The following is a 27,255-nucleotide window of genomic DNA, read 5'->3' as shown; positions in this document are numbered from 1 at the left end:
TCCTCAGGCCAGTATCTTATGTCTCTCCATCTTTGGATTACCCCGACTCTCCAGATTTCCATGTACCACAAAAAGATTCCTTACCCTTTTTTTAAAAAAAATTAATTTGAGAGAGAGAGAGAGAGGGAGAGAAAAAGAAGTGCATGCCAGTGTGTGTGCAAGCTGTCGGGAGGGGAAGAGGGAGAGAGAGAGAATCTTAAGGAGGCTCCACGCTCAGTGAGGAACCCGACTCAGGATTCGATCCCATGACCTGAGCTGAAATCAGGAGTCAGATACTCAACTGACTGAGCCACCCAGGTACCCCCAATTCCCTAACCTTTTTATTCCCCCAAGTCCAATGTTCCATATCCATGGCCGCAAGGATTCCCAAGCACTTTTGAAGCATATTTTAACCCTACAGGTAATGTTTATTATCATTGGTGCCATCTAGTCATTCTTTGATTTGTTTCTAATTTTGTTAGTCAACTCATTCAAAAATATTTATTGAACATTTATGTCTAATTTCGACACTACAAGTGTGAAGAAGTCTCTGGGGGTGGTGTGGGGAAGGGACTTTCTTAGGAGGGAAAGGACCTGGGAGGCTGGGAATGGGGAGACCCAGTGGGAATGAAGGCATGTGCAAGGATTGGAGGAGACACAGGAAACATGGCTTGCTCCGGAATGGCAAATTTGGCAAGAGTGAGCAAGAATGAGGTGTGGAGGCGTTGGCAGACAAGCAGGAACCAGGTGATAAAGGATCCCTTTCCTAGGGGATAATGGAAGCCACCCCAGGTTGTTCAATGGGTGAAGTGTGTTAGATTTACATGTTGGAAAGACCCGTTCCTGGGGCAACATAAACAATAGTTTTGAGTCAGGAGAGATTTGAGTAAGAGAGAAACTAGGAGCTAAGCTTTGATCTGTATGTGAAATATCTGGAGAAGGAGGAGAGAGGAATGGGAAGACATGCTCTAGAAACCTGCAGGACCAATGTCAGTTAGGACAAATCTTGTGAGAAGGAAGACTTCAACTCAGTCCAAGGCTGCTATTACCTTGTTTGCTCACCAAACCTTAAGTAAGCAGATGATATGCCATTTGTGATATACTAGGAAGGTCTTCTTGTGCTTCCCTTGCTTCTACAGGGGTCCTGTATTTTGGAGGTTTTGCCAGTCCACTTCAGTGAGATGTCCACCCGGTCAGGGAGGCCAAGGGCTGTGGCTTTCATGGCCAGCCACATCAGCACCTCGAGCCACTGATAGTTCCACAAAAGATAGGTCACACCTATCATGTTAAGCTCTGAATTTTGAGTCTTGAGATTCTGGATTGAGCAATTTCCCATTTTCTCTGCCAGTGCTTCAGGGCCTGAACACCTCTTGTGTACTTTATGTCTTTCTATGGGCAGGGGCCACCAAGGCTTATGATACAAAAGAGTGCTTAGCCACTGTGGATGAAAGGAGGAGTCTAGACCATGTGCTAGTCTTTCAGTGCAGGTAAATGGGTGGAAGGTCTTGCCATACATCTACCACAGGGGTGAACATGGTAGAAGAAGCAGGATTGGAAAATGATAGACACTTCAGGGCATGTGAGTTTGAACCATTTGTTGGACTCAGAGGAGACTGAGGTCTGGAATTGGAGTTTGGGTCTCTTGGGACATATTTGAGATTAAAAAAAAAAAAAAAGAAACCATCAATGTGTGTGAATGATGGAGAATGTGTAAGGCATCAGGACAGAGCCCTGGAAAACATCCATATATAATTAGGAGAAGAAGAGTGTTATGGATTGACTGTTGTACCCCACCACCCCTCGCATTCATATTTTGAAGGCCTAACCCCAAAAGTGATGGTATTTGAAGATGGAGCCTTTGGGTGGTAATTAGTATTATATAAGGTCAGATGAGTGGGGCTTTATTATTAGTGGCTTTAGAAGAAGAGGAAGAAAGAGACCTGTTTCCCTGCTTACATGCATTGAGGAGGGGCCATGTGAGGACAGAAGAAGGTGCAAATCAGGCAGAGAGCTATCACCAGGAACTGAATTAGCCAGCACTTTGAATTTGGACTTTTACCTCCAGAACCGTGAGAAAGAAAGGTCTGTTGTTTAAGCCACCCAGTCTATGGTGTTTTGTTATGGCAGTCCGAGCTGACTGAGACAGGAACCTCTGGAAAAGAAAGCAAGGACTGATGGGATGCTAGAGGGAGAGATGCGGAGAGGGCTTTGTGGGGTGAGCATCAGACAGGGAGAAGCAAGGGCTGGGAAACACCGGCATTGGAGGTGTCTGGTAGACTCTGTCAATTTATTTTGGGCTTAAATGTTGCTGTCATCCATGTGTGTATGGTTTATGGCACTTGCAGGTGGAATAAACCTATTAAGAAACACTAAAGAGTGTTTCTTACTTGATTGTGCTCATTCTGATTATCAACAAAATGTTGATTTTAATCTTACAGCTTTTTTTTCAAACTGCGGTGTTAACAACTATTTACTATAAAAAAAAAAGAATTTAGATTAGGATAAAGAAAAAAAACACATAAAGAAATTTGTATAAAATTTCTATCTAGAGAAACTTCTTTAAAATCTCAGTTTAGTGTATGTCCTTCCTTGCCCCTTTACTCGTTTTTTTTTCACTCTCTCTTTCTTAAATTATATTATATAATATTGTAAAATATAATGGGATCATATTGCTTTGTAACCTGCCTTTTTCAACCTAATGAACTCACTACTTGCCAATAAATATTTATCCATGGAATAATTTTGTAAATGGCTGTAACCAATCTCTTATTGTTGGATATTTAGATTGCTATTATCAAAGGATAGTGTAATCACTATCCTTATAGCCAAAAATTAATTCACATTCTTAATCATTTTCTTTGGTCAACTTCTTTAAAGTGGAATTATAGGGCCAAAAAGTGTTCAGATTTTTAAGAAATTACAGCAGTGTCCACCTGTTTGTGTGCTGTATGTATGAAATATTGAAAGAATTTCTTTAAGCCAGAATGTGTGTTGAGAGTGGCTAATCTATCACCATTTTATTATATAGTTCACCTTGCATGTTTATATAACTTGAAAACTAAAATACTTACAGTAAGTTGTGGTGGAAAATTTTAATTCTTTCACACTAAGAAAATGGCCAGAATCCCTCATCAGAGGGGCCAAGAGGGCAATCCCTCTTTTAGACTCTTTTGGATATTGCAATATTGCACTTATTGTTGTGAAATTCTTATTATTTATTTGTGTACTTGTCCAAAGTTCCATCTTAAGGTACTGAATTTATCATAACTATTTTATTTGAAAGACTTTACTGCTTGCTATTTGCTTGCTTTCCTACTGATGAGAAATGGTTGTAAGATGGGTCTCCTGCCTTTCTAGGTAAACGTTCTGTGTTCTGTGAGGTGCTGAGTAGTTCTAGGACCCATGGTGGTCAAGGGAATTTAAAATTTGTTCTGTTAGGAAGATTTCCTTCTGGGTGATAGTCTGAGCTGAAAATAGATCCTTCATTGAACTGTACTGAAATGATTTCTCATGGAGGGCTTAGCACAGGTCTGTGTATACATTTCACTCCTTTAAGCAGTGGACACTTATCAAGGATCTGCTGCACGTCAGGCACCATTTGATGACACTTGTGAGCAAAAACAGACAACACCATGGAAGTACCATGGAAGCACCATGGAAGCACCACTCCATGTGGGGCTTCCATTCTTGTGGGGAAATTCAGACAGAGTAAATGAAAAATAATCAGGATAATATCACATAATTTTAAATGTCATAGTGACAGCTGAAGAGATTGACACAGTGAGTGTGGCTGGGATAATGGTGATGGGGCTGCATGACTGGATTGGGTGAGGATGTGAAGTTTGAGCTGAGAATTGAATAATGAGAAGGAGCCAGCCTCTGGAAGGTCTGAGGGAAGAGTGCTTAGGGGAGAACATAAGTGCAAAAATCTCCCTGGGGACCAGGTTGGTATGTTTGAGCCACAGAAAGAAGGCAAGGGTGTCTGGGGCAGAGTGAGTATACAGAAGATGGTTAGAGATGACTGGAGGAGCAGGCAGGGAGAGGTGATGTGGAGCCTTGTGGGTCATGGTAAGGAAACCAGATACTTCCTTAGTGTGTTGAAAAGCTTTCATGCATTTTAAGCAGGAGAATGACATGTCTGTTTTACATTTACAAAAAATTGTAGAAAATGGATTGCAAGGTAGCAGAGAGATCTCTTGCTCTGGAGTAAATAAGGAGTTTCTGGAAAGAAGTAATATTAAACTGTGTTCAATTCTTCTGAGAGGCTGAGATGAGGACAGAAAAATATCTTTTGGACTTAGTAAGATGGCCGCTAGTAAGGACTTAGATAAGAGACTCTTCACTGCAGAGATTTGTATGGAAAACTGACAGAGTGAGTTGAAGAAAGATGCCCTGGTGAGAGAATGGGAGAGAGAAGATCTGGGCTTTGGCGTGGCCACACAGAAGTAAGGGGATCAAGGGAAATTCTACATACGGGGTGGAGTAACCTCCATACCCTTGCCTTTCTCAGTGACCAGAAACCTGGCATTCATAACTAAATGTTGAAGGCCAGGAGGTGGAAGGACATCTACCTGGATAAACTGTCTAGTGTCACATACTGACATCTAGGAAGCACAGCAAAGGAGTCAGATACCCACTCCCTCACTGCTCAGTGAGCTCACCAATGAGCACGCTGTGCTCTGACACACTTAGCTTCTAGTCATGTTTTAGTGCCTTGTTTTTAAACATGAACAGAAAGTCAATAAAGAGTATATATTTAGAAGAATCTTTTATGATGAAACACAGAACAAAACAAAGAAACAGGAAATAAAAAAAGGACATACAGAAATCAGACAATAAGGAGATCAGACAAAAACTTCCAAAACCTGTAATCAGTGCTTTCAGTGACATAAGAGATTTTACATTCATGAAAAATGATAGGGTACTCTAATAAAGGAATATTCAGAAGAAAAGGTAGAAGTTTGGAAATGTAAAATATGCTAAAAGAATTGGTGTAATAAATTTAAGGAAATCTTTCAGAAAAAACATAATAAAAAGATGGGGAAAAAAGCTAAAAAAAATCGATACTACTATGATAAAATCAAAACTGAAAAAAAAAATAGCCGTTTGACAAACCCAAGATTTTAAGCTGTAATGAAACAAAATTTTCAGTGCTAGATATTAAATGAAATGAAAATGAGACATATTTATTGACATAAATAGTTATAATTAAATGGAAAATTCATATTAAAGAATATTTGTTTTTAAAACTATATTCATACAAAACACAAGACACAGAGCACGAACAGGGGAGGGACAGAGAGAGAGGGAGACACAGAATCTGAAGCAGGCTCCAGTCTCTGAGCAGTCAGCACAAAACTTGATGTGGGGCTTGAACTCACAAAGCGCAAGATCATGACCTGAGCTGAAGCCGGATGCTTAACTGACTGAACAATCCAGGTGCCTCAGGGAGAACATATATTTTAGTTTACCTTGGATATATATCTAGAAGTGAAATTGGTTGGTCATATTGGTCACTCTATATCTGATTGTTTGAGAAATTGCCAGATTGTTTTCTAAAGTGGATGTATCATTTTGAATTCCCACCAGCTGTGTATGAACATTTTATTTTCCATACCCTGACCAATTTGTTCATTTTTTCTCTTATTGCTTGTGCGTTTGTTGTCACATGTAAGAGTACTTTGCCAATTACCAGGTCTTGAAGATTTCCTTCTATCTTTTCTCCTGAGAGTCTTATAGTTTTAGCTCTTACATTAAGGTCTTTGATTCATTTTGTATTTATTTTTGTATATGGTGTGAGGTAAAGGTTCAGTTCCATTCTTTTGCATGTTGCTGTCCAGTTGTCCTGGTGCCATTTGTTGAAAAGACTATTCTTTTTCCTTTGAATGGTCTTGGAACTCTTGTGGAAAATAGCCATTTACGTATGGGTTTATTTCTGGACTCTCAATTCTATTCCATTGATGTACATGTCTAATCTTGTGCTGGTACCAATCTGTCTTGATTACCATTGCTTTATGGTCAGTTTCAAAATTGGGAAGTATAATGCCTCTTACCTGTTCTCCTTTTTCTGGATTTTACTAGCTATTCTGGGTTCCTTGCAATTCCATATGAATTTAGAATTGGCTTGTCAATTTCTACAATTTGTATAATTTCAGCTGGGGTTCCAACAGATACTGCCTTGAATCTGTAGATTGGTTTGGGGATGATTGCTATCTTTTAAAATTTAATTTAATTTAATAATTTTTTGTTTTTTATTTAAGTATAGTCAGCACACAATGTTACATGGGATGATTTCCATCTTGATAATATTGATTGACTTTTATGTATTGATCTTGTATCCTACAACTTTGCCAAATTCATGTCTAACTTCTAATAGTTTCTTATTGGATTCATTAGGGTTTTCTATGTACAAGATTGTGTCATCTGTGAATAGAGATAGTTTTACTTCTTTTCCAATATGATTTCTTTTTATTTATTTTTCTTCACTAAGTGCTGTTATTGTTTGTATCTCCCTCAAGTTTATATGTTTACATTTTAAACCCCAGTGTGATGGTATTAGGAGGTGGGGTCTGGGTTAGGTGGTCAAATCATGAAAGACACTCTAGAGAACTCCCTTGTTCTTTTTGCCAAATGAGGATACAGTGAGAAGACTGGTCATTCAACCAAGAAGCTTGTTCTCACCAGACACAGAATCTTCTATTTTCCAGCTTCCAGAACTGTGAGAAATATTTGTTGTTTAAGCCACTAAGTCCACGGCAACCCAGATGGGCTAATTGCTCTCGCTAGAACATCCGGGATGTGAATGGAAGTGGCAAGAATGGACATCTTTGTCTTGTTCCTGACCTTAGGGGAAAAGCCTTCAATTTTTCACCAGTAAGTAGGATGTTAACTCTAGGCTTTTCATGGATGCTTTTATCAGGATGAGGACATTTCTTCTATTCTTAGTTTGTTGAGTGGTTTTTATCCTGAAAGAAGGTTGGATTTTGTGAAATGTTTTTGTTGTGTTTATTGAGATGATCATGTAAATTTTGGTTTTGTGTTATTGATGTAATGTGTTACATTAATTGAGTTTCCAGTGTTGAATCAACCTTGAATCTCTTGGATAAATCCCACTTGGTCATAGTGTATAACTTTCTTCATATGTTGCTGGATATGGTTTGCTAGGATTTTGTTGAAGATTTTTACATCCATATTCATAAGAAATATTGGTCTGTAGTTTTCTTTTCTTGTGGTATCTGCCTGGTTCTGGTATCAAGATAATACTGGCCTCATAAAATGAGTTGCAAGTTGTTCTTTCCTCTTCTATTGTTTTGAAGAGTTTGTGAAGAATTAATTTTAATTCTAATTTAAATTATTGGTAGGGTTCAGTGATGAAGACATCAAGGCCTGGGTTTTTCTTTGTGGGTAGTTTTTTTGATTACTAATTTAATCTCTTCACTTGTTTTAGGTCTATTTAGATTATCTATTTGTTCTTAAGTCAGTTTAGGTAGTTGTATCTTTCTAGGAATGTGTCCATTTCATCTAAATTATCTAATTTATTAGCATACATTGCTCATAGTGTTCCCTTTTAATCCTTTTTATTTCTGTAGGGTTGGTAATAATGTTCTGTGTGCCATGTCTGATTCTAGTCATTTGATTCTTGTCTTTTTTCAGTTATTGTACTTTTCAGCTCCAGAATTTCCACTTTCAGATAATTTCCATTTCTTTATTAAAATTATATATCTGATGCTAAATTGTTACTATACCTTCTTTTACCTCTTTAATCATGCTTTCCTATGGTTCTGTGAACTTTCTTAAAATGGCTACCTTGAAACCTTTTTTCTGTTAAATCTGTTGTCTATTCTCTCTGATAGGCAGTTTCTATTGCCTGTTATTGGTCATACTTTCCCATTTCTTTGCATTCCTTGTCATTTTTTTTTATAGGAAACTGACATATTAGATAATATATTGCAGCAACTCTGGGTATTGGTCTTCTTCCCCTCAACACTGGGTAGGCTTATTTGCTTATTTTTTTGGTGACTGGCTGGGTTGTTTTAGCCAAATCTGTTCCCTGACTTTTTCCACAATGTTAATCCTCTGAAGTTGCTCCAGATCCTAGGATGACACCTTATGGCAGTGATACTGATAAAGCTTTCTTCTACTCTTTTCACACAAAGCTGTTAAGCTCCACTAATAGCCAGCTGATTGCTCTAGGGTTTCAACAATGCTTTGGAGTATATATCCCTCTGTACACTAATCCAATTAAATTGTGGCTCCTTGTAGGAATGGTTTTGGTGGTTAGTGTCTGATATTTGTCCTGATCCCTGGAAGGCTTGTCCCAGCTGGGTTATTTCTCATTTCTCTCCTTCAGTAGCCAGCCTACAGTCTAGAGTGTATCTTCATTGATCCATGAATCTCCTTCCAATTGTCTTTCACTACAGTCCTCATTGTTCTTGAGAGCACTTTTAGACTTGAACTTCTATATGCTTTGTTGCAAATGAAGTCAGTTATTTTGGGAAGAGAGATTAGGAGCTATCTGTTTTATGACCTGCTTCTTCCCCTAAGCAATAATCTCTGAGGCAGGTCTCTGGGGCTGAGAGTAGAGATAATGGCAAGCTTCTTTGAAGGATACCCTCACTCTAGGAGCTGAGCACTTGTTAGGAGGCAGCAGCCTGGGCTCCTCTCAGCTTGCTTCTCCTGGTGGGGAACCACTGATTCATGAGTCAAGGAAAGAATCATAAGGGCCCCAGAGTTCTCAATGTGCCACCTCTATGGTAGAGCCTCCATTCCATGAGTGGGAATTGGGTGGAAAAAGGGAATCTCTACCTTCTTGATCATACTTGCCCAAAAACTTAGCTTTGGCAATAAGGCACTGAGGACTGAATAAGAAACACTGATGTCCTGCTCCCAAGTAGGAGCCTTGGGCTCTTAGCTGTAGTAGTCTGGGTTTGAGTTTCCAACTACCGAGCTGGAGGAAAGGAGAAGAAAGGAGCAGTGTTGGCTCAGATACCACAGACTCATTTTTCTTCCTGAATTTTCATAGATTTTCTTGAATAGATGCTTTTTTCATTTGCTTTCTATCTTTAGGACCATTACCAAAGGCTCTGAATAATTGTTTTTTAAAACATAATTTTCACCACATAAGCCCCTCTTTGGGTAAAAACACAAGCCCCCCTTCAGGTAAGCCCCGCTTTTCTCTTGATACCACCCCTCCCTCTGCCCCTTCTGGGATTCTCTCTCTTTCTCTGCCCCTCACTCACTTGTGCATGTGTGCGCACTATCTCTCTTTATCTCAAAAAATAATTTTCACCAGTTTCACCAGGAAGTAAGTCAGTAGCATTAAAATTTTTTTTAATGTTCATTTATTTTGAGAGAGAGAGAGAGAGAGAGAGAGAGAGGGAATCCTAAGCAGGTGCTGCACCATCAGCCCAGAGCCCAACGTGGGATTTGAATTCACGAACCATGAGAACCACTGAACCACTGAGAATGTAAGTGTTCACCTGAACTGCAAGGGAGGCTGGGAAATGTAGTTTACCCTGTGCTTAGCAGTTTCCGTACATAAATACTTTGAATTTTCTCATAGTTTATCTGTATTTTCTAATTTTCCACAACTAATTTATATTTAGTGCAATGTAAATATAAATTTAATTAAAAATAGAGAATAGACAGAGAAAAACTAGAGACAGGGACTATATTAACAATTCTTTCTGATAATTTTTGCTTGTGTCATTTCTGGAGTGGGGAACTAGGTTAAGAGAGGTGATTAAATGTGGAGATTCTAGCATATTATTGTAAGCTAAGAATTATCCAAAAGAGAGGAAATAATGATAATGAATGCTTGAGTTGGCTATCCTTAAAGACTATATAGAATCTCTTTTTCACTTGAGAGAGGAGAGGAAAGAAAAGAGAAAAATGTTTAAAAATGATTGCCCATGCTATTTTCAGTAAAAATAGGGGAAGTTTCAGGATTTCAAAGCTTTCCCTGGAACTCTCGTAAACAGAAAAAAAAAAAAAAACCCCAAATAAACCAGTGTTTATTGAGCTTGACAAAGTTAACAAATTGTGAAAATTTCCAAAGCTAATGGTTGTTTGTCTAAAAAATTCCTTTGATATGCTGAGAGTTTTAATTAGGGCCATTAAATACAGAAATTCTTAGGTTGCAAAGAATATCAGAACCACCCACTGATGTGCTGATGTGCTGTGCCTTAACCATATCATGCAAAATGAGACCATCATGCAGTGGGGTTTGTTTCACAAACTGTCATGGAACCTACTACAATATGAGTCAATCTTTTGAAAAATGTTAAGAGCCATAAAAAGGAAGTACCATGGGCATATATAAAGGGAGGGGTTAATTTTCATTGAGAGAATTGGGATCAGCTTCAGAGAGAAAATGGCATTTGAGAAAATTCTGGAAGGGCAGGATTTTTTGGACAAAGTCCTTGAAAGAAGGCATAGTGGGTTGAAAGTGACAATATGGCTGGAAAACAGAGCACAGGATACAGGAAGAGCTAGAAATTAGCTTGACTGTGGCCTCTGAACATGAAGGGAGTTTCAGTGGAAGGTCAGTCCAGGGAGGGAGGTGACAGTCAGCATGAAGGATCATAAATGCCGGCTTCAGGAGTTGTGATTTCTGATCAGTATTTAGAAAAACTTACCTACTAACACTGTGGAGGGAGGAATGAGGAGGGGAGAAGAACTGGAGCAGATTAGAAGGAGGTGACTGTCATGGTGTTTTTAAGAGGGGAGATGGTGACTACAGCCAGCACAGAGAGATGTGTGGGAGATATTAAGACACCTCTAGAGTGTGGAGAGGAGTTTTGACAACTTCCAGAGGGAACAAAGTGGTGATCACAGGTCTGTAGGTCTCTTTGACCCTTTCCCAGGTGTGGGACAGAGAAAGTTTGAGGTAGATGCCATTTTTGGAAACAACATATGGATTCTCTCTCTCTCTCTCTCTCTGTAGAACATTCTTGCAAACTCTCAAGGGAAACCAATTCTTCATGTTAAAGTTTTACAAGTTGTGGCATAAATTGTTTTTCAAGTGCCAAATGTTCCCACTGGCAAATCACTAAGGATTCTCTGAGATTGTCAAATGTGGCATTATTGATTTTGAACCTAGCTTTGGTATAAAACCGAGTCGAGTCTCCTCTATGGCTGCAGCCCTGCCCCATCAATTCATCTCTCTGGCATCTGGAAGAGTCCCATTCTTTAGTGAGATTAAGTCACAAAGTTCCTCATAGGCGAACACTCTGGGTGTACCCCAGAGAACTGTCCCACCTGCTCTGGCTGATGCTTGACATTTTGCCCCAGGAGCTTCTGTCTGTAAATCTGTCATTGGCATCCTCACTTTTCCAGTGAGGGAAAGGAAGGGTTCTTCCTTTATTCATCAGCTCATATTCATGTAGTAAGACATCGCTGTGTGCTGATAGGCTGTCTGCCTCACTGGGGGATCAGTCCAGCAGTGGTGCCCACAGGCCTGGTGGAGAAGACTTGGAATTGTAAAAGTCCCTGATGAGTGCTCTCGGAGGGGGATTCACAGGGTACTAAGGGAACACCCAGGAGACATGTCAGGAGCACTTCAGGAGGGAAGTGGCCAGGTGAGAACCTGAGTCATCTTTGATGAGTTTCTTTCCCTGCCCTCAGTGTCCCCACGTACAATCATCAATACACTCTGCTGAATTTCCCCTGCAACCTTTGCTGGGTCCGTTCTTTCTTTTCCATATCTTCTCATAAAGGAACATTTATGATAGCCTCCCTGGGAGACAGACTCATGTAGATACTAGGCAGGCCTGGGCACACCAGCTCTGTGGCCTCTGGAGCAAGTTGCTAAACCCTTCATGGTCTCAGTCTCTTCAACTAAACAATGGGGATATCAATGCCTTCCCCATAAATCTATGGTAAGGAACAAATAAGATAATATTTTAAAAACAGCTCTAGGCCTGGCAAACTTAAAGACGATCATTCCAGTCTCTTTCCTGTGCCTGCAATTTCTCCCTTTGTTTAATATACTCTGCTCCCAGCCGCCGAATTCATCTTCACAAAACTTTAATCTTATCTCTCCCTGGCTTGAAAATTTTCAGATTCCCATAACCTATGGAATAAAGTTTGTACCAGTAGGAAAGAGTTATACTCTAAGGGAGAGTGAAGAAAGTATAAGGAAGAACAGCTTGAGAGCACAGAACAGGGACCCAGGGCATGCAGGCCATTCAGTATCTGGAATATTCCTTAAGGAGGTGATCTTGAGGTAAGATATGAAGGATGGATAGGAGTTTACTACACAAAAGGAAGAATGGAGGGAGGACCATTCCAGATAAGGGCCCTAGAGAGGGAGGAAGAGGAGGAGGGGGTGGAGGAGGAGGAGGAGGAGGAGGAGGGGGAAGCAGCCAGTATGGCTGGAGTTTAGAGAACAGTGAGGAAGGATGAGAAGAGCCAGGGCCATCCAGGTCAGAGCCTTGTAGGCTGTGCTTTTGTGCACTTCTTACAATTTCCATGTATGAAGTAATGGGAGCCATGTGAAGGTTTTAAGCTGTAACTTGTTTTCACATCAGTTTCTCTTGTTAGGAAGGGCCATCCCTGCATTCTTTATAGTAAACTCCATAGGTGCTCAAGGAATTTGACTAATGAAGGGAATGAGATTATACTTGTAAAAATAGAGGAAAAGAATCCTGGTAGTTGAATTTTCAGGTTATTTGGGTGAGAGTGGATGGAGGCTTCACTGCACTTCACCATCCACAGAGTGTCTGGGGACTGCTGCCAACTTAGAGTTTGAATTGATTTGGCTCGCCAGGAACACATAGTCAAGACTGACAAACCCATGTCCCCCCAGAGGAAGAAAACTCACACTACCCCAGAGACCTAGACAAAGGGGAATTAAGCTTGCTTGAACTTGAGCCTGGGGACCAGAGATCTGTTGCTGGCTTGGCAGATTCTTGGGTCTCCATGGAAACGTGAGATTCTGGAAAAGTTTTCTTCTTGAAGGGAAGGGCAGTATTGCCTGCTTCCTTTACTCTTGGATGCCCTCAGCATGCATGATTCATGAAGCAGCTGTCTGTAGATTCGGTCCAGACAGGGGGCCATTTTGCACCATTTCTGACCCCGTCATTCCTGGTTGCTCCTCTTGCAGAGCCTCTCAGGCACTCTTGTACCCAGTGTGCCCAACTCTCCCTCATGCAGTGAGGCTCTGCCATGAGTCACAGAACCCAGAGTCATGCGTCTGGCTCATCCTCGTATCTCAGCGCTTAGGATGGTATCTTACACAAAGTGAAAGCTCAACACATTTTAAGTGTACAAATGTGTGAAGAATAGAAGGCAATGATAGCCAAGTTCCCAGGTGGCCTTCTTCCTTAGAGTTGAGAAAAATGCATAGCTCAGGTTTCTCAAATTTTAAGCACATACAATTAACGAGAGATCTTGTTCTGATTCAATAAGTTTGGGATGCAACTGGATATTCTGCATTTCTAACAAGCTCCTGGGTGATGCTTGTGCTGCTGGTCCTTGGATCACACAAGGAGATAAACAGAACAGCTGACTTAAGCCAAATTTTGGGAAAGGGCAATCATCACTTACAAGACCTTATAAATTAGTAGCCTGCCCAGCTCACCTACAAGATAAATGTACAAGCTCAAGTTCACGTGCATAAGGTTCAATGAAGTTTTGGAATATTCATTTCATTTATACCTGTAGGCATAATTGGGCATACATACCAACAATATGTATTGAAAGTCATCTCCACACCAAAGAGATCAGTGGCCATTCAACAGCAATACATAGCATATAATTCCAAGTGATTTTGTAATTATTTCAGAAACATTGAATATTTGTAGGGTTTTGTTTGTATGTTTGGTCATAATTTCATTTATTCAGCAAGCATTTGTGGAATGTTCATTATGGATAGAGCCTCTCTCTGGGAACTAGAGGGCACCCTTCCTTGGGCTCCTAGTCTAGTAGGTGAGACAGAAAGAAAACAAATAATGACAGTATAATATGATGAATTGTCCTCATCAGTGTTGGACAACAGAAATATAACATGAGCCACAAAAGTAATTTAAAATTTTCTAGTAGCCACTTAACAAAAGTACAAACAGTTGTAATCAATTTTAACAGTATATTTTATTGAGCCCAATATATTCAAAACAGTCTTGTTTCAATATGTAATCCATATAAAGATATATTAGATATTTTACTGTTTTTCATATGAATTCATCAAAAGCTGGCCTGCATTTTGCCCTTACAGCACATCTCAAGTTGGACTACCCACATACTTCAAGGCCTCCAAGCCATACTTGACAGTGTAGGTCTCTACAAAGTGTGGAGGCTAGCATTCAGCTGGTTAAGTGTCTGACCTTGGTTCAGGTCGTGATCTCACTGTTCGCAAGTTTGAGGCTTGCATTCAGCTCTCTGCTGTCAGTGCAGAGCCTGCTTCGGATCCTCTCTCCTCCTCTCTTTCTGCCCTTCCACCTGCCCCCCCTCTCAAAAATAAATAAACATAAAAAAAAAAAAAAAGATGTGGAAGCTAGCAACTTCTCTGCTGTAGAACCTGGGAGGTGGGTCAAGGAAGGGGCTAGTCAACTGCACTGCAGGCTAAGGGTGGCAAGTAATGTCTGGAAGGGCAGAGAGGTGTGGGAAGCTGGCTGTGCCACCTGGCCCCAAGACACAGGTGTGACAAGCGAGCAGCCACCCTGAAAATGGTTGGGAGAGCAGGCATGGTGTTTAGAAAGGGAACTCTGTAACTCTGTGGGCCTGCAGTGCTCAGCTTCTGTTAGGCCACTGGTTGGATCCTCAGACAGTTGCATGAATGAGGGTGTGATGATTTTGGTTTCCTCTGCTATCTGAGTGGATCTTGTTCTGAATGAGTGCAGAGCCTAGCATGGATCTAAGCCTCAGGGTATCTTTTCACAGAACAGTCACTATCTTCTATGCTGCGGGATCTCACTCCTTAGGGGCAGGTTTGGAGGGGCTGTGTCCTGCTGTCTGCCTTTCTCTGGCTCTCCAGAACTCCAGGCCACCCCTTCTCTTCAGATGATGCCTCAGTGGAACCACTGGCCCTTCATGAAACAAAAGAGCTGCTCTCAGCTAGTTTTTTTCCAACAGGTGCCATTAACCTCCTCACCACCACCCCCTCTCAACTAGAACAGCATCCATAACCGAGGGTCATTAAATCTGGTTTTGACTCAGGGACAAGATAGACCAGGCACTGGCCTACAAATGTGGACACTAACAGCTCCTGATAGAACCAGGGTGGAAACTGAGGTATGTGTGACTCACTCATACTTTATCCCCAGCACACTGCTCCAAACACAGATATCCCATTACATACAGTCCCCTGGAGATTTGTATTTTCGACTTTATAATTGCTCAGCAAACACTTATTTAATGGGGTAAAAGTGCTATGTTAGGTGTGCAGGGCATGGTTTCCTTCTTATTTGCTTATGCTCTAGGAAGAACAACACACAAAGGCCTGTGACAGGTGAACAAACTGTGAGATAGGAAAAAAATCAAAATATTTTCAGGAGTAATTTGTGAGGCTCAACATGTTCAGTGAGGATTTAGAATCATGAAAACTTTCACTGTGGTTAAAGGAATATTGAGTGGCAACGTGGAAGTGGGTGGGACACATTTTGGGTTGGGGACAGGGTAGCCTTTCTAGACTTCTGAAATTACCCTGATAATTTGTCTGAGATTAAAAAGTTTTTGTATTATTTCTTACCCTTTTCAAAAAATTGCATCAGGTGGCAAGAAAGGATGGTGGTGTCCGTAGGCTTCTGGAAGGCATGTTCTCAGCTGCTGATGCAAACCCTGGGGTGTCAATGTGTCCATCAGGAGACACCTGGTACAGTGGGAAGAACAAAGAACCTGGAGACTAAAGCACCCAGACTTACATCCCAGCTGAAGGTGTGTGGCTACATTATTCCATGTCTCTGAACTTCGCTTTCCTCCAGGGATGTCTTACAGATTTAAAGAGGTAAGTAACACATAAAGTGTCTATGAACATTTGGGGGCTGTTTTAATTTATTTCCCTTTTTCCTATACCTAATGCTCTAACCAATCTTCAGGATGCTCACTAAATAAAAACAACCAGAATTAATTTGAGCAGTTTTGCTACAACCATTCACAAGTAGTTGAAGGGTAGGGATTTGTCATAATGGAGAAGTGTGGGCAGATCTATATGGAAAACAATATTTGCTGATCACTCAAAAGTTATTTCAGAGACAGAATAAAATGTGCGTGTATGTTAGGTAATGCTTTGTAAAAACAGTAAAATAAAATCCAGAAAGGAATGGAGAAAGGGAAGTTGAAATTATGAATAGGGTGGTCGAGGAAGGTCTCACCACAAAGCTGAAATGTGTGCAAAGCCTGAAGGAGGTGAGAGAGCCAGCCGTATCGTGATAGAGGAAGAAAGCATGCTAAACAGAGGGAACAGTAGATGCCAAAGCCCTGATTGGGGGGAGCACTGGCCTTCTAAATATAGTAGGAGCCCGTGTGACTGGCATGGAATGGGCAAGGATTGTGCAGGCAGTGAGGGGATCAGAGAGGACACGAATAGCCAGATCACATGGGCCATCTAAGACCCTCTGAGAAGTTTGGATATGACTCTCAAGTGTACTGGGAATCTATTGGGGCTTGGAACAGAGGGATGCTATTTTTGATTTCTACTTGAAGGTGCTCACTCTGCTTACTATATTGAGAAAGACCAGATTAGGTAAAGGGGAAGAAGGTGGTGACAAACTGGAAGTCAATAAGGTGATATGAGGGTGGTTCGGACCAAGGGTGGCAGTGGAAGTATGTGGACATCAGCTGGAGGCTTCTGACAAAGGTTTTGATTCCCTAATAGGACAGAACATGCTGAAGTGATCCTTCCCTCTTTACTCTTCTTTATGAATTTGATGACCTGACTTGTAGCATCCATCTTTGGTCAAAAAACATCCCATGATGTTGACCAGGGGCATTGTCTCCCTAACCAAAACTAATGACTGCTCATCTCTAGATTTCTTGTTTTGTGAATAAACAAACCTCTGTTACTTGCAGCTGAATGCATCTTCAGGGACACAGTGCCCTCAATGACACCCTCTGTCTCCTGTACTTCGTCAGGACCCCAGTGACCTGAAAAGCCAGGCTCTAAGCTATCCAAGGAATCAAAGAATTCCTGTGTGATTGCAGGAGGAAAAAGAATTTGAAACACATTCTCTCCTAATCCCTCTTCATCTGAGCTAATTTCCAAATGGAAAAAGCAATCAATTGAAGTTATATATATAGCTTATTCAAAGAGCTGAATGAGTGGCTGGAAACAATTCCCCAAACTATGGTTTCCACTGAATAATTGAAATTATGCTGGGGCATGGAAATTTTTCAGCAAATAAAATATGCCTGAAAATCTATTAAAGATATGTCTGCAAAAATCATTTGCAAAAGCCCAACTCAGCAATAAAAAATAAATTACATTTCTGTTCTTGCTGTTGTTCCCTTTGGGAAAGAGCATATTACTACTACTTTGTGGACAAATGGAACCAGTGAATTTTGGAATGAAGAACTCTACAAGTTCTAACCATGAGGTTTAGACATTAGGTGATAATTCTACACTGAAAAGTAAATAGGGAAAAATTTCCCTGATTTAATGTTGCTCAGGTAATATATATGCTGTTTTGTCTTATCCGTGGGGGTTTTTGGAATTAGAGTTTTCCATCTGTGACTTTGAGTGACAGACAACTTTACTCAGAGATTTGGGAGCTCATTTGGGTTATTTGGACAAGACCTATGGGGTTCAAAGAGCTCACTAGAACCCTAATTTCTATTTTCATCTTATCCTGAGCACAGGGCTCAGAAGAGAAAGTCCCTTCAAAGGGTAAGTTAGAAAGTTGACCAAGGGAATGTAATTTTTGAACTATAAATTGAAAGACCTTCTGAGTAATTTTTTTCCAGCATGAGGCAGCTCTGCCAGTTGGCTTCAAAAACTGTTTGGGTTTGTGTTTCCATAACCCTCCTATACTCTCTATATTGGTTCAGAGAGCTTGCTGGACACCTCTTTAAATTAAGACTACGTAGCTTAAAGCCACAATCCTTTTGCCTGTTTCTTCTTTCTTATCTCATTATTTTTTGTCACAGCTCAGGGTACTGGCCTGGGGTTTGCTAACTGCCTTGGGCAGGGCGGAATCTGTGATTTCCTCTCTTGAGATGGGCGTTGGCACTCAGGGATTTCACATTTATGCTAGGCTGGGCCAAGCAGATTCATTCCAGGGGAAATTTGGAATGGGAAAGAGACACAACTTCTCAGAGTCCAGACCTCCTCCTAACTATCATAGCTATGATTCCATTACTTAAAAGAAGCCATTGCCTTTGGCCCCAAATTAAGAAAAAAAAAATCAGCTACCCATTATCAATTAGCTGCTGCAATAGAGGAAGGTCATGGAGGGGCTGAGGGGAGTTGTTGAAACAAAGATAGGATGATGTGACATCACACGCTGCTTCTTCCAAGCACAGAGTGAACTTGAACAATGGTACCAACCTTTGTCCTGTGAGCAAATCAAGTGTGTTTGGGAACAGTGGTGGGGTGGGAAGGGAGGTGATGAACAGTTGTTCATTCCTTTCATGGTGAAAGGAACTTTAGCAGAGGTTAGAAAGAGAGTGCGTTAAAAAGAGAAATTTCTGTAAGATACTGGATGAAGAACTTTGTGTTTTAACTAATTTAATCTTCAAAACAACCCATCGAGGAAGCTACTTTTATCTTCTTCATTTTACAGACAAGGTAAAAGGTGCTTAAAGTTAAGCAATTTGCCTAGGGTCATGGGTAGCAAACAATGTCAAGGCCATTGCTCTTTACCTCTGCACACCGCTTTGAGGGTGGCCCAATTGGCTTCTGCAGAAGCTTAAGGTGTGTAGAATTGAGTTTCTGTTTCATGGTGGTCTGACATCTGCTCTCTCACCCATGTGTGCACACCTGCTCCCTCGATTTCTTTCCCCACCCCCTCCTCCCTGCCTCTTTCCCAGTGGGCCCTCTGCAAGCAATGGCTAAGAGTGTTGGTCTGAAGGGGACAGTTGCCTCAGTAGCCTCTGGTCTATTTGTAGTGGGGTGCTGGCTGGCTGCATGCAACTGAGCCTGGCAGTCGCAGGCCTTGTCATTGTCTGTTGGCCTCACTGGTTTCTCCCACCTCGGAAGCAACCTGAATATAATTTGAAAGGCATATGACAATTCCACTGTGTATTGTTTAGTTTTCTGATGTAGCTGGAGGGGATGGCAGTAGAAGCCCAGGTCAAAAATAATACAGGAAGGATGAGAAAACCCAATGGGGAGAATAAAGGAACACCTGCTGATGCCTGCTGCCATGAAACCAGGTTACCCCGGTGGTGGCCTGCTGACTGGAAGGCTAGGTGTGATTGAGATGGTTTCTGGACCCCAGGGAAGCATTCCTTATGTGCCCCCATTCTTTTTTTTAAAGTTTATTATTCTAAAAATATTTTTAATCTTATTTATTTATTTTGAGAGAGAGAGAGAGAGAGAGAGAGAGAGAGAGAGAGAATATCCCAAGCGGGCTCTTCACTGTCAGCACAGAGCCTGATGTGGGGCTTGAACGCAGGAACTGTGAGATCATGACCTGAGCCAAATCCAAGAATTGTATGCTTAACCCAGGCACCCCCACCTGCCCCATTCTTATCTTGTGTTCTGAAATTCCATAATTAGGCATTAACTTTAAAGCTCCTTGTCTTATTTTAAAAATCAATGGTGCATTATCTAGTAAAAAGAGAATAGGGAGAAAAATATTGTGCTGGTAGAAAGATCCAGATTCTCAAAATCAGAAAATCTGTAAGAAATTTACTTTAATTATACCATACATATAAACATTTCAAAAACTAAATTTTGTTTTGAATGACCTGTGGGGGTGACTGTATAATGTCAAGAGCTTTTTATTGCCTAGTGCTTTTTTAGTACATTAGGTCTTAATTTGAGCCTAGTTAAAATATAAATACTCTTGGGAAACTATCACTTTGTATTAGTTTTTGATTTTGTTGTAACAAACTACTACACATTTAACAACTTAAAACAACAGCTATGTATTAGCTTCATAATTACGACTTGTCACTTCATTTCTGGGCCTCAAGCTTCCAGTCTGTAACATGCTGCGTGTGAAATGGTTGTGTTTTTAACAGTGTTATTAGTTTAGACTTTCTGAAACTTGGTTCCAAAGTCATACAATGTTCTCTAGTTGTACAGATGCTTGGCATCCCTTATAAGGAGTGATGAAAGAACTGAGGATGGCTCATTAAAATGGAACCCTATTGAATGTGCCCTGCCAACACAGCCCTGCAGGTCGCCATAGAATCTGAAGGGTAGCTTTGAAAAAGTAATTGATGTCAGAGGATGGTCAGGATGAGGGTGGCCAGACTAGTGTTTCACAAGGTAGTTCTTTCGAGCTCTCTTACTCCCAAGCATCTGGATAGAACTCCCTGCCATGCTTGAGGCTTTCAGAAATCAAAGTAAAAAGCAAACAATAGTAAGTCTTCTTAATATTTAGGAGCAGAACATGTGTGGAAGATACTATTGCTGCCAACCAATATTTCCTGCTTTCCTACCTTTAGACAACCAGTATGATTTTACTTCCCCAGCCTCTGAAGACGGATGTTCCATGTGATCTTTTTGGTCAATGAAATGTGAGTGGGAGAGGTATGGGTCACTTCTGGGGGGAAATGTTTAAGAACTGGTTTGTGACCGTAACGAATGTTGCTGCATATTGCTTATTTACAAGTTGCTAAGGAAGTAAACCTTAAAGGTTCTCATCATAAGAAAAAACAATGTGTAACCACACATGGTGATGGATGTTAACTAGAATTACTGCGATGATCATATCCCGATATACAAGTATCAAGTCATTCTCTTGTACCCCTAAAATTAATATAAAGTTAAATGTCAATTAAATCTCAATTTAGACAAAAGGAAAAAGAGGAAAATAATCCTTGTACTCTAAAGAAGCAAACTAAGAATACCAGAAAATTAAACAACAACAACAACAACAACAACAACAACAACTGGTGTGGTTGTCCATGTTTTCTCTTCCTCTTCTACAGTGACCATACAAGTTGGGATGGTAGGTGATATAACACCCAAGACAGCTACCTGGAAGGTGTCAGAACTTGCATATACTGAGAAGTAAACTATTGTTTTTTAAGCTTTTAAGATTTGGGGGTTGTTTGTTATTGTAGTGCAATCTAACATAACTTGACTTCTACAGAAAGAAACAGGCCCTAAAATTTGGTCAATGGTAGACATTGTGGCTTAGAGATAAATATCACTTTCCAGACAGAGGACAGAAAAAAGCCCTCATAATCCAGCTTCCTGGATGAACCATTTTGATTTTTCTTTTTATGCTCCCTCCCAGGCTTGAGGGAGTTGGTGAAGTGTTAAAAAGCAGTTAGCAGGGATCTCAAAGAGATGAAGAATTAGTCTGGATTCACAGATCGAACTGCCAACCGCTGGCCGACTGAGAGCTGGTTGGATTTCCAAGCTTGGGTTTCTAAGGAAATACCTTTAATGATATTGTCTGAAGTCTTCTAGTTTACTTGTTTCAGCTCTGATAGGCTGTATGCAAGGAAAAGCATTAGAACTGTCTTTCAACTAAATAACTTGGGATCTTTTGAACTCTTGTTATCTTTGGGCTGATGTGTTTTGACCATCTTCTCAAAAAAACTCTCCCTGCTGCTTCTGATTCAGATTTATTTCCTGGAATGGTCTTCTGAGCTCACCCTTTGCTCCCTGTCTTTCTTTTCTTTTTCCAGAAGAGAATCTATTACAAGCCAAACATCAATCCCCGAATCTAAAATTTAGGACTGCACTTTATGGAAATTGAGCCTGTATTGTTCTTCTCAACACCAGCCAAGGTATCCTAGACGATCCTGGGGGATAATGACCAGCTCTACCACAGAGCCCCAGGCACTGCTCTCCTGTGTCTTTTTCACATGTGAGAATAATCAGAAAGTCCAGATAGTTTGCTAACTTGATAAATATTGGCAATGCTCACACCTATGTAAAAGCAGTATTAGGTACTTTGGGGATACAAAGATGAGTAAGAACTTCTCTGCTTTCTAAATATTCGCTACTAGTTGTAGCTCACACACTGCAATAATTAAGAGTAAAAAAATGGTATGTTAAAAGAGGTTCTGAGAGCCCTGTTCTCCTGATTACTATTTAGGTGACTTTGATAGAATAATTTGATTATCAATTTAACTTGACTAAATTATAGAATACCTCAAGGCTCAGTTTGGGCGGGTTTGTTATGTTCAAAGGAGCAATATGGTGGCCAAAAGATTATACAAAATATTTCAGTGCTTTACTCAATTTTTTATTGAAATGAGAAAGAGGCTAGTATGTTCTTAATACATGGCCACCCTCTTTAAGATAGTTTTTCTCCCATTGCTGCTCCTTTTAATATCCTTTGCCTTCTGAAAGTCTTTCCCTTCTGCTCTCATTTCCCTGTCCCTGAAAACCATCAACTGGTGGTTGTAAACACAGTTATTCTCTCCATTTTCCCTTTGCCCTTTCCAGAATCTCCACACTGCAGAACAACCCAGGGGCTGATCTGGCTTGCAAGAATTCTTCCTCCTTAGATGCCTGAGTGAGTAGGCACACATACGATTTTGTCCCTCTATTTGTCCCTCTTATTCCACAATAATACTTTTGTCTCTGTTAAATATTGAGAATATTTGCATTAAATTGAGTTCTGAGGCACCTGGGTGGCTCAGTCAGTTGTGTCCAACTCTTGGTTTTGGCTCAGGTTGTGAGTTTGCGCCCCACATTAGGCTCTGCACTGACAGCACAGAGCCTGCTTGGGGTTCTCTCTCTCTCTCCCTTTCTCTCTGTCCCTTCCCTATGCTCTCTCTCTCTTTTTCTCAAAGTGGATAAATAAATTAAACAAAAATTGAGTTTCTTAACCTTTGAAAATTTTCATAACATTTGTTCATTGCTATTTTGGGATTGAACATGGTATAAGTTAAAGCATCCTGGTCTGGGAGGTAAGGAACTCTGCCCCCACTGGATTCATCACTTTGGAAAAGTCACTTAACATCAGGGTAATATGGTTGCTTGACTGTAAACTAAGAGGAGATGGATCATTTGGATCTCTGATGCTACAATAAGTAGAATCCTGAGTAATTGCCTAGGTGAAGGCAGGCACTGAGTGGAGGAGAGTGCTGGCACCATCTATATTGTCCTAAAGAGACAGCACAGCTAGAGAAAGCTCTCCCTGTTCATATGATTCTCAGTGCAAGTGCAGAATGTTTGGCCCTATGTTGAATCATGAAACATGTCAAGGATGGTTAATTAGTCTATAACAAAGATTAAAATATTTTAACGGTTTAGAAGGAAAGTTCATGCATCCTGTACTCCTTGATTGTCATAGTTCTTAAAAAAAAATCTTCATTTTCTTTTCCTTTTGTTAATCTGTAGGGCAGTTACTGCAATTTGTGATTCCTAACATGGGCGTGGCTTTGCTGTGGCACTCTTTCACTAGCGTGACTAATGGCATGAACTATTTCTCCAAGCACATGCAATGCTCATGTGTCATCAAGCTACTGCCCGGTGTTAACTTTCCTCTTGTAGCATCACCTTGGGCTTTTTATTTGGCAACACCTATATTGAGATATAATTTGCATACTACACAATTCATCCATTTATAGTATGTAATTTAATGTTTTTTAGTATGTTCTCAGAGTTGGGCAACCATCACCACAATCAATTTTTAGAACCCCAAAGAGAACCCCTCTACCCACACCCATCACTCCCCATCCCCCACTTTCCTAGCCCCTGGCAACCACTAATTTATTGTCTCTATGGATTTCCCTATTTTGGGCATTTCACATGAATGGAGTCATATAATATGTGGTCCTTTGTAACTGGCTTCTTTTACTTGGCTTGATGTTTTCAATGTTCATCCATGTTGTAGCATGTATCAGTACTTCATCCTTTTTATGACCAAATGATATTTCACTGTATGGATATATACCACATTTTGGGTACCCATTCAACTGTTTTTTTTTTTTTTTAAATTACATTTATTCATTTTTGAGAGACAGAGAGAGACAGAGCATGAGTGGGGGAGGGGCAGAGAGAGAGAGAGAGAGAGGGAGACACAGAATCCGAAGCAGGCTCCTGGCTCCGAGCTGTCAGCGCAGAGCCTGGCGTGGAGCTGGAACTCAAAAACCTCGAGATCATGACCTGAGCTGAAGTTGGATGCTTAACCAACTGAGTCATTCAGGCACCCCCCATTCAACTGTTGATAGACCATCACTTCCTTTTTCCCCTTTATTTTTTCAAACTTAGTCTCATAATTTTGCTAAGACATGTTATGAATCCAAAAGCCACTGGAGAAGAAGCCCATAGCTGTTTTCTTCACCAGAATCTATGTGTATGCATGTTGGACAGGCACCCCCACACTCTGTATACCTACATAGAAGCTGGGTGACCCTATGGTAAGAATATGAGGCTCCTGAGTCAGACTAATTGGTTTGGAATTTTGTTTTTTACCACTTATTGTCAAGCAGCATTTAGCTTCACGTTTTAAAGGCTTGCCCCTTTTCCCTTTTGATTTTATCTCTCCCCTCATCCTGCTCCCTGGGAGCTGATGCAATAATCCTAGACTGTAAGATCAAAGCCAAAAATACAATAGCTGCAAGATGGAATTTGGTTCCTGAAGTGAGAGGCTGCAAGTAATAGCCCCTAAGCATGTGGCATAGGATTAGTTGAAGTGGTCAGGTAGTGGGTGAAAAGACACAGATCACAGGCTAACAAGCTGGCAAGCCTTGGTCTGCGGTGGCAAAACAAGAGTAAAAACTCTTCTCTGAGTTCACAGGGAGGCAGAGCAGGGGCAGACTGAGTCCATAGTATTAGGGAACTGGTGGGAAGTTTTTACAGTGTGGTGTCTGTTGATACTCTTGTCATATAAGAGATGCGCTCTGGCCAGGGTTAACAGCTTGTAGGCATTGGGGGAAGGGAGCATGGCTTTGCTAAAATAGGATTCTACCTGTGTCCGGCAATCTAAGCAACTGACAGTGCAGTCATACTGGGGACCCGGCGGGGCTGAAAATACCAAGGACGTTTGTATTGCAAACTGAAGTGGTTGATAGGGACTCTTTACCAGGATATAGCTTATGGCTGTAGGTCTATCTCTTGTGTCCTCTGTTATGAGTTCTCTGCATCACCATAAGCAAAGTAGAATAATAATAGTGACAAAGATCAGGTAGGGTGTTGTCTTTGCTCTAATGCCTACTGTCTCAATGGGTTCAAGGTGGCCACTGTGAAGATTAATGGGAGGGTATGCAGTGCACAGGCCAAGAATAACAGACTCTGCAGTGGTTGGCAAACTGCAGTCCATCAGGTGAATCTGACAGGCCACTTGTTTTCATATGGCCCTGCCCAACCTTAAAACAGGTGAGAAAAAATGTGCACATTTGTTTGCTCTCTTACTACGTAACTCCCTATATAACACTCTTGATTTTGCCTTTGGGCCCACTAAGTCCAAAATATTTACTATTTAGCCATTTTACAGGAAAGTTTGCCAACCTTTACATTCTAGTCTTAGGCCTAGAGATGAGGTCAAGATAAGATCTTGTGCCCAGAGTGAGTGCAGGAAAATTAAATAGGCAAGAAGCTTAGCAAATTTTCGAAGGAATTTTGTTGCTATAAGTAACTCTTATCTTTATCCATGAAAATCTGTAATTGTTCAACCTCTGAAATAATGCTGTTGATCTCAAACCTGCCTCAGCAGGAAGTGGGCTATCAGCCTACAGTGAAAAGCACGCCCTCCAAAACCTACATGTTCTCCAAGGATACACACAGAGAACCACGTGAGCCAATGGCCAACTTACTTTGAGGCCTGAGAAGGCACCTTTGCAATCTTTGCCCTGTGGGATTTAACAAAATCATAATAAGCCAGTGACTGCCACGTGTTGCTGGAGTCACCCTTTTCCAAATGGATGTTTTATTTGCCACTATGGAGTCGTAGTCCATCATCCCATATTGTGTGTTTGTGTGTTTGTGTGTGTGTGTGTGTGTGTGTGTGTGTGCCCGCCCTCTAGTTGGCATGTCACTGGGCAGCGAGAAGCTGTGTGCCTTTCTGAAGCATTTGAGTTTACAAGATGTGAGTGGAAGGTAGTCTCTAATCTAGTCCCAGGGGATATGACCCTAAAACCACGTTTTCATTTAGATATTCCAAACATTTCTACATCATTTGCATTTTGTACAAAATACCTGTATATTATTTTGCCTTAAAAATAAAAGCCGTAAAATGAAAAGAAAAATTCTGCCATACACATTCGGCTATGGAAATATTTGTTAGCTCTCTTCAAACTTTGGAAACAAAGGGAGACAGAGCTGGGGCATTTTAATCCAGTTCATAATCACTCTTGGGAAAGGGGCAAATTTTTCTGTAGTCTTTTTGCGCTTCTAACATCTTTGATTTTTTTTTCTCATTTTGCTCAACCAGTATCTTAAGATGGGACTCAGTTTTTTTTTTTTCCTTTTGAGGGACAAGTAGTTCTCATTAATTAATTACACAATCATTATAGTTATATCTTAGTAGGTTTAGACATTAGTGCAATAATATCATCCTGATGTTACCGACCTAACCCAACTCTTAAGATGGCCCTTACTCCATTTTAGTCCTTTTTGATATGTATTTTTATTTCATAATTTTTTAATTTTTAAAATATAATTTATCATCAAACTGGCTTATATACAACACCCAGTGCTCATCCCATAAAGTGCCCTCCTCAATGCCCATTTTCCCTCTCCCCTACCACTCTATCCAACCTTAGTTTGTTTTCTGTATTTAAGAGTCTCTTATGGTTTGCCTCCCTCCCTATCTGTAACTATTGTTTTTCCCCTTCCCTTCCCCCATGGTCTTCTGTTAAGTTTCTCAAGCTCCACATATGAGTGAAAACAGAAGATACCTATCCTTCTCTGACTGACTTACTTTACTCACTCATTCTGGGTTCTCTGTTCTATTCCATTGCTCTATGTGTCTGTTCTTGTGCCAGTACCATACTGTCTTGATGATTACAGCTTTGTAGTAGAAGCTGAAGTCTGGGATTGTGATGTCTCCCGCTTTGGTTTTCTTCTTCAATATTACTTTGGCTATTTGGGGACTTTTGTGGTGCCACACACATTTTAAGATTGTTTGTTCTAGCTTTGAGAAGAATGCCAGTACAATTTTGTTTGGGGTTGCATTGAATGTGTAGATTGCTTTGGGTAGTATTGACATTTTAACATTATTTGTGCTTCCAATCCATGAGCATGGAATGTTTTTCCATTTCTTT

The 27,255-nt window shown here is 40.6% G+C and overlaps 1 long non-coding RNA gene across 16 annotated transcripts in view; it reads left to right on the top strand.

Annotated features, from left to right (window-relative positions):
- The window catches only part of LOC102965678, a 165,674-nt gene that overhangs the window by 21,441 nt on the left and 116,978 nt on the right, over positions 1-27,255 (top strand). For 7 of the 16 annotated variants that reach the window (XR_006220639.1, XR_006220638.1, XR_006220637.1 and 4 more), the window contains 4 exons: positions 15,052-15,210; positions 15,690-15,922; positions 20,466-20,601; positions 20,878-22,559. This is a non-coding gene — a long non-coding RNA (uncharacterized LOC102965678). The remainder of the gene's footprint in view (positions 1-15,051; positions 15,211-15,689; positions 15,923-20,465; positions 20,602-20,877; positions 22,560-27,255) is intronic. The other 9 variants (XR_006220646.1, XR_006220643.1, XR_006220635.1 and 6 more) reach the window with 9 other exon arrangements.

Source organism: Panthera tigris, chromosome C1 (assembly GCF_018350195.1).
Source record: "Panthera tigris isolate Pti1 chromosome C1, P.tigris_Pti1_mat1.1, whole genome shotgun sequence".
NCBI classification, from domain to species: Eukaryota; Metazoa; Chordata; class Mammalia; order Carnivora; family Felidae; genus Panthera; species Panthera tigris.
The sequence above is the reverse complement of the archived record's forward strand: the minus strand, read 5'-3'. Positions and strand labels throughout refer to the sequence as shown.